This window comes from Ascaphus truei, chromosome 6 (genome assembly GCF_040206685.1).
Source record: "Ascaphus truei isolate aAscTru1 chromosome 6, aAscTru1.hap1, whole genome shotgun sequence".
Lineage (NCBI taxonomy): Eukaryota > Metazoa > Chordata > Amphibia > Anura > Ascaphidae > Ascaphus > Ascaphus truei.
Window position 1 is genome coordinate 111,773,461 of NC_134488.1, and position 11,693 is coordinate 111,785,153.

The following is an 11,693-nucleotide window of genomic DNA, read 5'->3' on the forward strand; positions in this document are numbered from 1 at the left end:
TCACTTTAGAGACAAGCTGAGCTAGGGATCGCCTTAGTCAGGTTCCTGCCCCTTAAGTACTGTTGGGTTTGACCGGGACTATTCTGTCAAAGAAGGAGGTCTGGGATCAGACCCCTTTGGAGTTGCCAGAGTCCAGGTGGGATCGCCCCGGACCCTAGAGAGAGAGAGGGACAGAGCGGTGTCGACGCCCGGAGACCCTTTGTGAAGATCGTGGCAGTTCCGAGCCCCGGAGGGCTCGGCAGGTATTTCATCAAGTGCACCAACTTTATCTTTCATTCACCCGAGACATAGTGGCTGCGTAGTCACCCATACATACACATAGGGCCTGTTGTGAGCGGGAGGACTAAGCCGTACGGATTGGACATGGGGTGGGGTCACCCGGTGGCGGGTGTGGGGATTATTTTTGGCGTCCGCCGAGGCGCAAGGTGTGGCGCCAGGAGATGTTGACACCCGCTGTGGCGTGTAGTTTACTGTGTACCGGTATACCGGAATGTTATGGCCTGTAATGCACCATGAGTTTAATCTGCCAGTAAACGAGATTGGTTTAGAACTTGATGGTGTAAGTGTAATTCTTGTATGTACGTCCTGCGAAGACTCACTCCCCCTTTGGCGGGATCTGTCGCAGGTGGAGTCGCACCCGTTAGAGATATTGCGCGCACCCCTGGCTCTCCGTGGCAGAGACTTAGGTCCTTGTGAGCCAATAGGTAACACAGCATATAGTAGCAGCTTGCTAGTGATAGGAAGCAGGGCTACACTACAATAGGACATCGTAGTATCTCAAATATAAGATGGTAAAGCTTCTACATATGTACTGTATGTAAAAAGAATCAATAAAGTGACAAATTGTCTCACAAATGCCTCCCATACCCCAAACTACCGGTCTGCATTTGGTGTTCTTATGCACATTGGGCAATAGGTAGAACGTAGGCACAGTTGGCTTATTTACACTCAAATATTCACATTCGTTAGAAGCAATTGTGGGGGCATCAGCTGGTGGGTGAGAAAGTGATAGGGGCACAGTGCTGGTGGACGAGGGAGTTATGGAGGCAAAGAGCTGGTGGGTGAGAGGTTTTGTTGGTATATACAACTCTTATTAAACACCTTTTTCCCCCTAAAATGTTTACTAGCTGTTTTGATCAAAAATAGTTGGCTCAATTTATGCATGTGAACTATTTTCTTCAATGAAACCAATAAGTCCAATGTAAGGAACCTCCTCATTGAGCAATCTAGTTTGGTACACATTGCACTTAATCATAGTACTTATGTACCCCAGATAAGCAGGTAACATGCAGGAGCAACCATCACAATAGAAAACAAGGCAAACAAACTTTTCCCGCAGACCACCACAAGCTATTGTAATGGAAAAACATTTTTTAAACTCATTCAAAAGGTTCACCATCACTGCATTAGATCATCTGTGGCAAGCCCTAAAATTTATTTGCATGTGAAATGAATGGTACACATACTGTATGAATTTAAACAAAACAGTTGTGGAGAAATAGAGTGCGGGACATACTCCAATGCAAATATCTCAGACAGATCAGCACATACAGTAGTCATGACATAAAAATGAAAGGCATAGGTGCCCTCTAGTGACAGCAGATGGGAAGTGCACATCTATGAGCTGCACAGTGGGACCTCATGTACCATTTAGAGATGTGCACATTTCCCCCCTGACTTTCCGAATATGACCAAACTTGCCCCTTTTACCAACGTTGGTTTTTTTTTACAAACGTATTTGAGGAGTTTGGAAAAGACAATTCAGTGTAAAATAGAGCTTTTGCTGGAGAAGAGAGAGTGATACCTGGGAAATATGGTAGTTGGTGTTATATTCAAATGATCCAAATGAGTATATTTTCCGGGTATCTTTCCACATTTTGTCTCCCTCTTCCTCGTTGAATCGGACAACGTTTGATCCAACATTTCTCTTTGACTTTGTAAATTTTGGACAAACTTTTGTCTAATTTTTCTGAAAAGTTTGGTCAAACTGTGGCTCATCTCTGTTACCAATCTGTGAAATAGATATGATTTTATGGTATGATATTGAGTGTGAGTACTAGCCACTGAGATTTATGTGATATTGATCTACTGCAGGGGTTCTCAACTCCAGTCCTCAAGCTCCCCCCCCCCCCCTCAACAGGTCGGGTTTTCAGGATATACCTGCTTCAGCACAGGTGGCTCAATCAGTCCCTGCTTCAGCACAGGTGGCTCGATCAGACTGAGCCTTTGATCGAACCACCTGTGCTGAAGCTGGGATATCATGAAAACCTGACCTGTTGGGAGGGAGGGGGTGTTGAGGACTGGAGTTGAGCACCATTGATCTACTGTACACTTATCTATGTCTTCAATGGTGAATCGTATACATTCTTGGGTAAGGAGGAGAGGCTGCAGACAATAGATATTGGTTCAGTAACTCCTGACTTTTTGCATGGTGAAAGAGCTACTTTCCAGTAAGAGCATAAAATTGAATCTGCACTGCAACGAATCTAACACACTTTAATGAATACAGATCCTAGTGTTGGTATCACTTATCACTATCCACGTTCAACCCACACTAGAAATATTGACCTTAGAAGTTTTAGTATTGATCATAAGTGGAGGGGCATGTACACACATGCACGCGCCCACACATGCTGCATTTTAGTGATAGCACTAAGCAATGTAATGGATGCTACTTTGCCATACTATACCATTTTAATGTTTGCAGTTATAGTTTAGGAGACTGTACATAATCAGAGCACCACACCAATATAGTTTATTTTTCAAATAAAATTATGGTTGCATATAAATAGTGGCACACACTGGCAACACTTATCAAAGTTCTTGTTGCAAAAATAAGGCAAGCAATGGCACCAAATGTACAAAAGAATAAGGGAAAGCATTTTTTTTTGCAAATAAACCTAGCATTCCCTCAATCTTAAGGAGACATGCATGTGCTCAAAATGGAGCCCACCTGAGGTACATGGCTGGGAGATATACATGATAACTGTATTTGCATGTTAACTGTATTTAAATGAGTCCCATCCCATATTTCTAAAAGGATTTCCATAACAACTATATAGAGCTGATAAGCCTAAGGCACCAACTCATTGACTGGAATGGTATCAAATCCAACAGGGCTAGAACCCCCAACCACTGCTTTTCTAAGTCACAGCTCTAGCAGTGTGAGCTAAACCAGCTGATGGGTTTTAGTGCACCACTGTCGACTAACAGCATACCTCCAAGGGATATCTATTTTGTTGATTGTAACCTTGAAATCCCTTCAACCACAAAGTAATAATAAAGTATGTACTGAGGGTTATGTGTTACGGAGGCTAGGTGAGATTAAATAAGATGAACATGGGAAACCTTGCTCTACTGGTTTAGAGGAAAATTGGCGCAACCTCTACAGCAAGCACAATTATTATGTGTAGACAAATATTCTTGGTACTATCTGGATGTTACACATTTTCATCTTATTAGACCAGATCTGGGCAGACTCGTGTATAAAAATTGTGTACAGGTGGCATTCAATCCCTTCATTGTACCTATCTATTTAAGCAGATAGGGTTTCTTTTAGGGTATATATATATATTTGAAGACCAGAACTAGAGCTTGTGTGATAATGCAGATTGAAAAATCAACATGGTCTTCAAATATATATATATATGCTTTTTATAATTATGTTTTCTTTTATTATTCACTTAATTCTGTCTCTTAATAAATGTATAACTTTTTAATTCACTCAGTTAGATTAATACATCATGGATTGTATTACGTTAATGTATCCTCTATTCTGCAGCTCTGTGTCAGTCTATTCGCATTCTTCTTTATTGTATATGTATTAAACGTTACTTTGTCCACGTCATTATACATCTCTAAGGGGTATCTAACCCACTTGAGTGTTTAGGAGTGCACCTCATCTAAAGCATTGCCTTTTCTCTCTCTTCATATTCTAATAGAGATTAAATCAAATACATGTTTTCTGACACACACAAGTAAAAACAAGGTTAAGCGCAGCAAATAAAGCAGATGCAAAGAGAAATAAATATAACAAAGGGAGACTGTGACTTGAGTTAGAACGTCTAATCTTACAGTATAAAGGCTGTCTTGTCCTGTCTTGTTTTGCAGTCTTCCTCGTGTACCGAACCGGCCTCCTCTATGACTACCCGCACCTCTGGCATCCCGAACTCGGCAAACGGCAACACGACTCTCCGCACCTATGGCATTCCAAACCCGGTAAACGATTACGTCCTTCTCTCTAACCCCGGACTTGGCAAACAGCACCCTCTACCATCCGTACCTCTCCTGCCCCGACCTGGACTCCCAGACCACTCTACTCTCAAGACGTGCCCTCGTGGCTGTGGGTGGCATTATATCCTATCCCACCTCAGCACCGCGGTCCCGTCTCGTTTGTGGTGAGCACGTCCTGACATTATGCTCAGCCCTACAAACATGGACCCCGCTAAGGTGGAGCGTACTTTAAATGCCCGTACAAATCTCTTCACCAGGCTAGAAACTTATCTGGAACAAGCTGATAGGCGAATGGATATGTTACAGCAAAGCCTGCATTCCCTTAATGTTCAAGTCCGAGCTCTCAGTCGGGAACCTTCACCCGTGGCTTCCACAGCCTCCGTTTGCTTTGGAACCTCGTATTCCTGCTCCCAAACATTATGCTGGGGATCCCCAAGGATGTAGGGGCTTCCTTAACCAATGCCTCATCCAATTTTGACTCTTGCCCTCTCGTTTTGTCTCTTCTGTCTCCAGGGTCGGCTATATCGTGGCTCTTCTCATCGACGAGGCGCTGGCATGGGCTTCTCCCATCTGGGAACAACAAGGTCCCCTCACACAGGACATCGATCTCTTCGTTCAGGAGTTCCGAAGAGTCTTCGACACTCCTGCACGGCAATTAACGGCAGCATCTTCTCTTCATCACATAACCCAGGGAGATCGACCCGTCGCCCGGTACGCTGTGGAGTTCTGCACACTTGCTGCTGAGACGGGATGGAATAATGAAGCACTATCTTCAGCGTTTTGGCAAGGTCTGTCCGAATCCCTAAAGGATAAGCTCGCAGCGCAGGAACGTCCCACTGACCTAGAGGATTTGATCAGTCTGTGCGTTCGAGTGGACCAGCGTCTGCAGGAGCGGAGGACTGAACGTTCTCGTTACCGTCAACGGGTTTCAAGGCATCTTGCTCCATCGTTCATGGCTCCTACACCCCCTTCTGGGTACACCCCGGAACCAATGCAGTTGGGAGGTAACAAGCTGTCTGCTGCCGAGAAACAAAGTCGGCGCAATACCGGTCTCGGCATGTACTGTGGCAATTCCGGTCACATAGTACCCCAGTGTCCCCACAAGCCAGGAAACGCCAACTCCCAATGAAATCCCGGAGAGTTTCGTTGGGAATACTGACACTTTCTCCCATCATCAAAGACGTCCTTCCCACCAGGATAATGTTGCCAGTAACACTGTCTGGAGAGGGGTTTCACACTCAAGCACGGGCGTTCATTGACTCCGGTTCTGCAGGCAATTTCATCGATGAGACTTTTGCTAGACGGAACAATATTCCATTTATCAGTAAGAAGACGCCAGTAGGTCTAGAGGCCATTGACGGTCGACCTCTACAGCCGGCATTTATCACGCTACAGACGGTGCCTCTCCTACTGCAGTTCGTCAACGTTCATACGGAGATCATTACCCTCGATGTTATCCACACTCCCTCTGTTGAGCTGATTTTGGGTCTTCCTTGGCTTCAACTCTTAATCCTCGCATCGACTGGACGGATCGGGAACCCATCCAGTGGGGTGCTCCTTGTGCCAAGACATGTACCAGGATTTTCCAGAAGATTGGTGGGTTGTCTACTCTGCCAGAGAAGGTCGACTCCCTACCTTCTGTGTATTGGGAATTCCGTGATGTGTTCGACAAAGCACGTTCTGAGGTTCTACCTCCGCACCGTCCTTTCAACTGTCCTATTGACCTACTACCCGGGACACCTCTTCCCAGAGGACGATCCTATCCTCTCTCTCTCCCAGAGACTAAAGCCATGAACACTTACATTGCAGAGAATTTAGAGAGGGGTTTCATCCGAAAGTCTTCCTCTCCAGTCGGAGCAGGCTTCTTTTTCGTCAAAATGAAGGACGGTTCTCTTCGTCCATGCATAGACTACCGGGGTTTGAATAACATCACACGCAAGAACCGCTACCCACTGCCCTTGATACCGGAACTCTTCGACCGTCTTCAGGGAGCAACTATCTTTTCTAAATTGGATTTAAGAGATGCCTACAATTTAGTAAGGATACGTGAGGGGGACGAGTGGAAGACTGCTTTTAACACCCATGACAGCCACTATGAATACCTGGTCATGCCGTTCGGTCTGTGCAATGCACCAGCAGTTTTTCAGGATTTCGTCAATGAGATTTTTCGGGACATTCTTAACAAATTTCTTATCGTCTACCTAGATGACATCCTAATCTTTTCGAAATCCCCTCAAGAACACATCAAACACGTTCAACAGGTGCTGTTACGCCTCCGGGTGAACCATCTCTTTGCGAAATTGGAGAAATGTCAGTTCCATCTCAAGTCTGTGGCATTTTTGGGATACATTATCTCTGACTCCGGATTCAATATGGATCCAGAAAAACTTAAGGCTATTTTGGACTTAAGGCTATTTGGATTTTTCCCCGACCACCCTCAAAGCCGTGCAACGCTTTCTAGGTTTTGCAAACTATTATCGACGCTTCATTCGCAATTTTTCTTCTACGGTATCTCCCATAACTGCTCTCACGAAGAAGGGTGCAGATCCTTTATCATGGTCTTAGACCACCATACGGGCATTTAACTTCTGAAGAAGGCTTTTGTGTCTGCCTCTATCCTCACCCACCCAGATCCTAAACTTCCATTTACCTTGGAGGTAGATGCCTCTGACATCGGGGCAGGGGCTGTCTTATCCCAAAGGATCTCTCCCTTAGCCAGACTACACCCATGTGCCTTCTTCTCGAAGAAATTCTCGTCCGCAGAACGGAATTACGATGTCGGGAACCGGGAGCTTTTGGCTATCAAGTTGGCATTAGAAGAGTGGAGACACTTCTTAGAAGGTACGGAGACACCTATAACCATACTCACAGACCATAAGAACCTTCTCTACTTAGAAGGGGCACATCGTTTGAGCTCTCGACAGGCCCGCTGGGCACTATTTTTTTCACGATTCAATTTTCTCATCTCCTTCATACCTGGCTCCAAAAATCTAAAGGCGGACGCTCTGTCTCGACAGTTCCTTGCAGAGGACAAGTCTGAAGAACAGCTAGAGACGATTATTCCCTCTAGATGTATTCTGTCCGCCAACTCCTTTGATATTATGGACAAGATTCAATCCGAGCAATCACAGGCTCCGATGGGGCTCAAGGTTCCGGAGGGAAGTCTCTACACAGCACCCCAACACCGCAAAAGGGTTCTCGAATGTGCCTTTCCCCTAAATCGGCAGGACATCCAGGGATACGGAAAACCAACGACCTTGTTCAACGTACCTTCTGGTGGCCAGAGAGGGCTAAGGATGTGGAGGAGTTTGTTAAAGCGTGTGGCACTTGCGCTCGCAACAAAGTACCCCGGGTCAGACCAGCAGGCCTTCTTCTTCCCTTACCAATTCCAGACCGTCCCTGGAACCATATTTCTATGGACTTCATTGTAGAGCTCCCAGACTCCAAAGGGAAGAATACGATTCTTGTGGTAATTGATCGTTTTTCCAAAAAGACTCACCTTGTCCCCTTGAGGGGTCTTCCAAATTCCTCCAGGCTTGCGGATGTTTTCATCCAGGAGATTTTTCGTCTTCACGGAGTGCCTTCAACCATCGTCTCTGATCGTGGGTCCCAATTTGTGTCAAGATTTTGGTGTGCCTTTTCCTGAAAATTGGGTATTTCACTTCAATTCTCCTCGGGATACCACCCACAGACCAATGGGCAGACGGAGAGGGCCAACCAAAACCTGGAACAATACCTTCGGTGTTTTATAACCGATACACAGGATGATTGGGTGGATCTGCTCCCTTGGGCTGAGTTTGCTCTTAACTCCCTTCGCAATGACTCCACTCAAGAATCTCCCTTCTTCATAAATTGTGGCTTTCATCCTTCCCGTTTACCCTTCTCCCCTCTATCCTCAGGAGTACCAGCGGTTGACAAGCGCATCTCCCGGCTGAAAGACTTATGGACGAGGATTCAGGAGAACTTAAAGGTGGCCACAGGGAGACAGAAACTCCAGGCAGACCGCCTTCGACGCCCGGTCCCGGAATTCATCCCAGGAGACAGGGTTTGGCATTCTTCCAGGAATATCCGACTACAGGTTCCTACCATGAAGCTAGCACCCAAGTTCCTCGGTCCCTTTCCTGTGGTCAGGAGGATTAATCCCGTGGCTTATCGCCTGCGCCTTCCACCCTCGATGAAGATCCCTTCAGTCTTTCATGTATCTTTGCTTAAACCAGCATTCCAGAGTCCTCACTTTTCTAAGACCACGTCTGCTCCACTTCCTCTTCTGATCCAAGGTCAACAGGAGTACGAGGTTCAGTTTATCCTGGATTCTAGGATTTCCAGAGGAGGAGTACAATACCTGGTCCACTGGAGGGGGTTCGGTCCAGAGGAACGTTCCTGGATTCCCCACCGGGATCTCCACGCGCCTCGACTCGTCCAGGCTTTCCATCATAAGAATCCCTCCAAGCCATGTCATGGACGCCCGGAGGTCATTCCTGAAGGGGGGGGGGGTACTGTAAGGTCCTGGGAGTCACGCCGTCCTTGGCGTGCTCCTCACTTACCCGTGGTGCCGCCGGGCTCTCCCGCGTCTCGTAGCGATCCTCCCTCCAGGAAGCCGATCGCCATATTGCCTAGGCGTGCACGCGCACGTCAGCGCTCCCCTTCTAGTGTCAGGCCTGGGCGTGTACTCGGTCACGCGCCCGCAAGTACGGCCACATGGGGGCGCGTCCACATGGAGGAGCACCAGCCTCTTAAAGGCATATCTCCTCTTTACAATGCCTCAATCAAATGTGCTTGTTCGTCTAGTCCCTCCTCCAGGGGTTTCTCTGGACCTATCCCTGCCTCAGCCTGGCCCATTCACACACCCCCACCTTGCTACTCTGCCATTGGACCCTCGTGCCTATATATACCCTACAGCTTCATTAACTCATCGGCTGAGCATAGAACCAGTTGTTCTCATCACTCTCTGCCTCCCTAGTCCTGTCTTGTCCTGTCTTGTTTTGCAGTCTTCCTCGTGTACCGAACCGGCCTCCTCTACGACTACCCGCACCTCTGGCATCCCGAACTCGGCAAACGGCAACATGACTCTCCGCACTTCTGGCATTCCGAACCCGGCAAAAGGTAAACGATTACGTCCTTCTCTCTAACCCCGAACTTGGCAAACAGCACCCTCTACCATCCGTACCTCTCCTGCCCCGACCTGGAATCCCAGACCACTCTACTCTCAAGACGTGCCCTCGTGGCTGTGGGTGGCGTTATATCCTATCCCACCTCAGCACCGCGGTCCCGTCTCGTTTGTGGTGAGCACGTCCTGACATGTTGACAGTTTAATATTCTGTGTGGAGCACACGAGACACCTGTGAGATACACTAATAGCTAGATTAGTTACATGTGTGAGCAGTGAGTAGCTCATAAGTATGATGTGACACTGTCCCATCTGCTGGTTAAGGTCACACTGCTAGAGCTGTGGCCTACAAAACCAGTGGTTGTGGGTTGTAGTCCTGTTGGGTATGACACTGTTCCAGTCATTAGGTTGATACCTTGGGCTTATCAATACTATATACTGTAGGTATGGAAATCCTTTAAGGAAGTGTGGGAGGGGACTCATTAAAATCTACTTTGCATAGCCATTAGCATATCTCCCAGCCAGATACACCACGTGTGCTCTTTTTTCAGCACAGTCTCCCTTATTGATTTGGAGGGATGGTTGAGGGGATATACAGTACATACAACTGGAGAAACATAACATTTGAAAGCTCTCTCTCTTTTTATTAATCTGGCAATAGATTTTTAATCCGTGTTTGATTCTTAAAAATCTGTCCAGATTGTATTCAATGACGGATTTTGTCAAAACGATCCGTGGAATTCCCGGGAAACTGATCCATCCTTACAGCAGACACATGTTTATGGGAAAGTGTTTGGTAAAGAAGGTCATGCACCACCATTAGTTTTCTCTGCTTGAGTAGCTCATGTCTAAACACCTCTAAAGCACTTTTTTTTCTCCAAGATTCACGTGTAGATCAATAAATTTTTATTTCCAGATGCTGTTTTCTGGGAGTTCCATGGTTCCATTTCTAAAAGCCTTGTGAACTTTTCCAGATTTAGTTAATCATAATTGACTTTGGATTTCCTATAATTGAGAAAGATTTTTTTTTATATGACTAAAGTCCAAGAATCTGTCCACAAAATATTTTTCCGAATTGGTAATTGTATTGTCAAACATGTAAGATGATTAAAGGTGTGCATTGCAACGTGGGAAGTATTTGAGTGTTTCACTTTTCAAATTATCTTACTCTTTCACTTTTTTGTAAATGCCATGCCTGCTCCAAACACAGGCCTGGATACATCAAAGCTTGGTAACCAAAAAATGTGCAATTATCTCCAAAAAACGTGCCTTATTTTTAGCGTGCAATACATAAATGTTGCACCATCAAAAATAAGGCACTTTTATCATATCCATTAAAAGCATATATTTAGTTCTGATGTTCATATGACCCTTCCGTTTGTTCAGGTATTTTAAACTTGCCTTGTCAGATTGGTTTTTCAGGCCTCCCTTTTTGGTACCCATTCCTGCAGGATCTGAGCAGCATAAGAGTTTGGGCGAGGATGTGATTTTCTGGATCGGGAAATGGGAGTCAGGGCACTTTAGGTCATACTGTACATTTGCTCATTTTCCTTTTGGGTGTGGAGTTTTGTTATTGGGTTGTTCAGGTATTTTGTTTTATTTAGTCAGCAGAGCCTCCTCTATTTGCTGGGTGAGGGAAGAGAGCAGGGTTCTGGCCATATAGCATGCAGTTGGGACTCCAGTTTCAGCAACCGCTGGGCTCTTTGAACGAAGAAAGTCACAGGTGGTGTCAGAGTTGTTAAAATGCACTGAATAGTGTAAATGGCCAGGCATAATGTTATTACATGTGGGGGCTAATGATTTGGGACATTTGCCTTTTTTGGAGCGTACAGTATGCACAATATGGGGATGGATATGGATTGTATGGTCACCCTCTTTGAGGGAGTTTTGCTTGTGTTTTTTGAGATGGTCCCTTGATTGATATGGAGTTATGCCAACAGTTTAAGGGCTACTGTGCACTGCAGGAAGTTAATATAGGTGTTATTGATCCTTAAGGTAATCTGGTCATGTTTCTATCTCGCATGGATTTGGAGAGGGTCAATGTGGGTTTGTATAGGCTAGATGGTGTTCACCTGTAGGATGTAGGCTCTTCAGCTCCAGCCTTCAGGAAAGCCTTTAGTAGGCCATTGGATTACCGTAGTCGGACTCACCAATGGCAGTTTCCAGTGTGTTGGGAGAGGACTTTGCCAGGCAGGCTAGTATTGAAGTCGGATTGGTGTCTTGGCCTATCAGTAAAAGGATGGAGTGGGTTAGTGCTTGATTGGCTCAGCTGGCTCGAAGGGTATCCTCTTCTTTGGGTGACCTCAGGATCCCCGCTTTATGGCTGGGTCCACTTGGCTGGCTTGGCTAATGG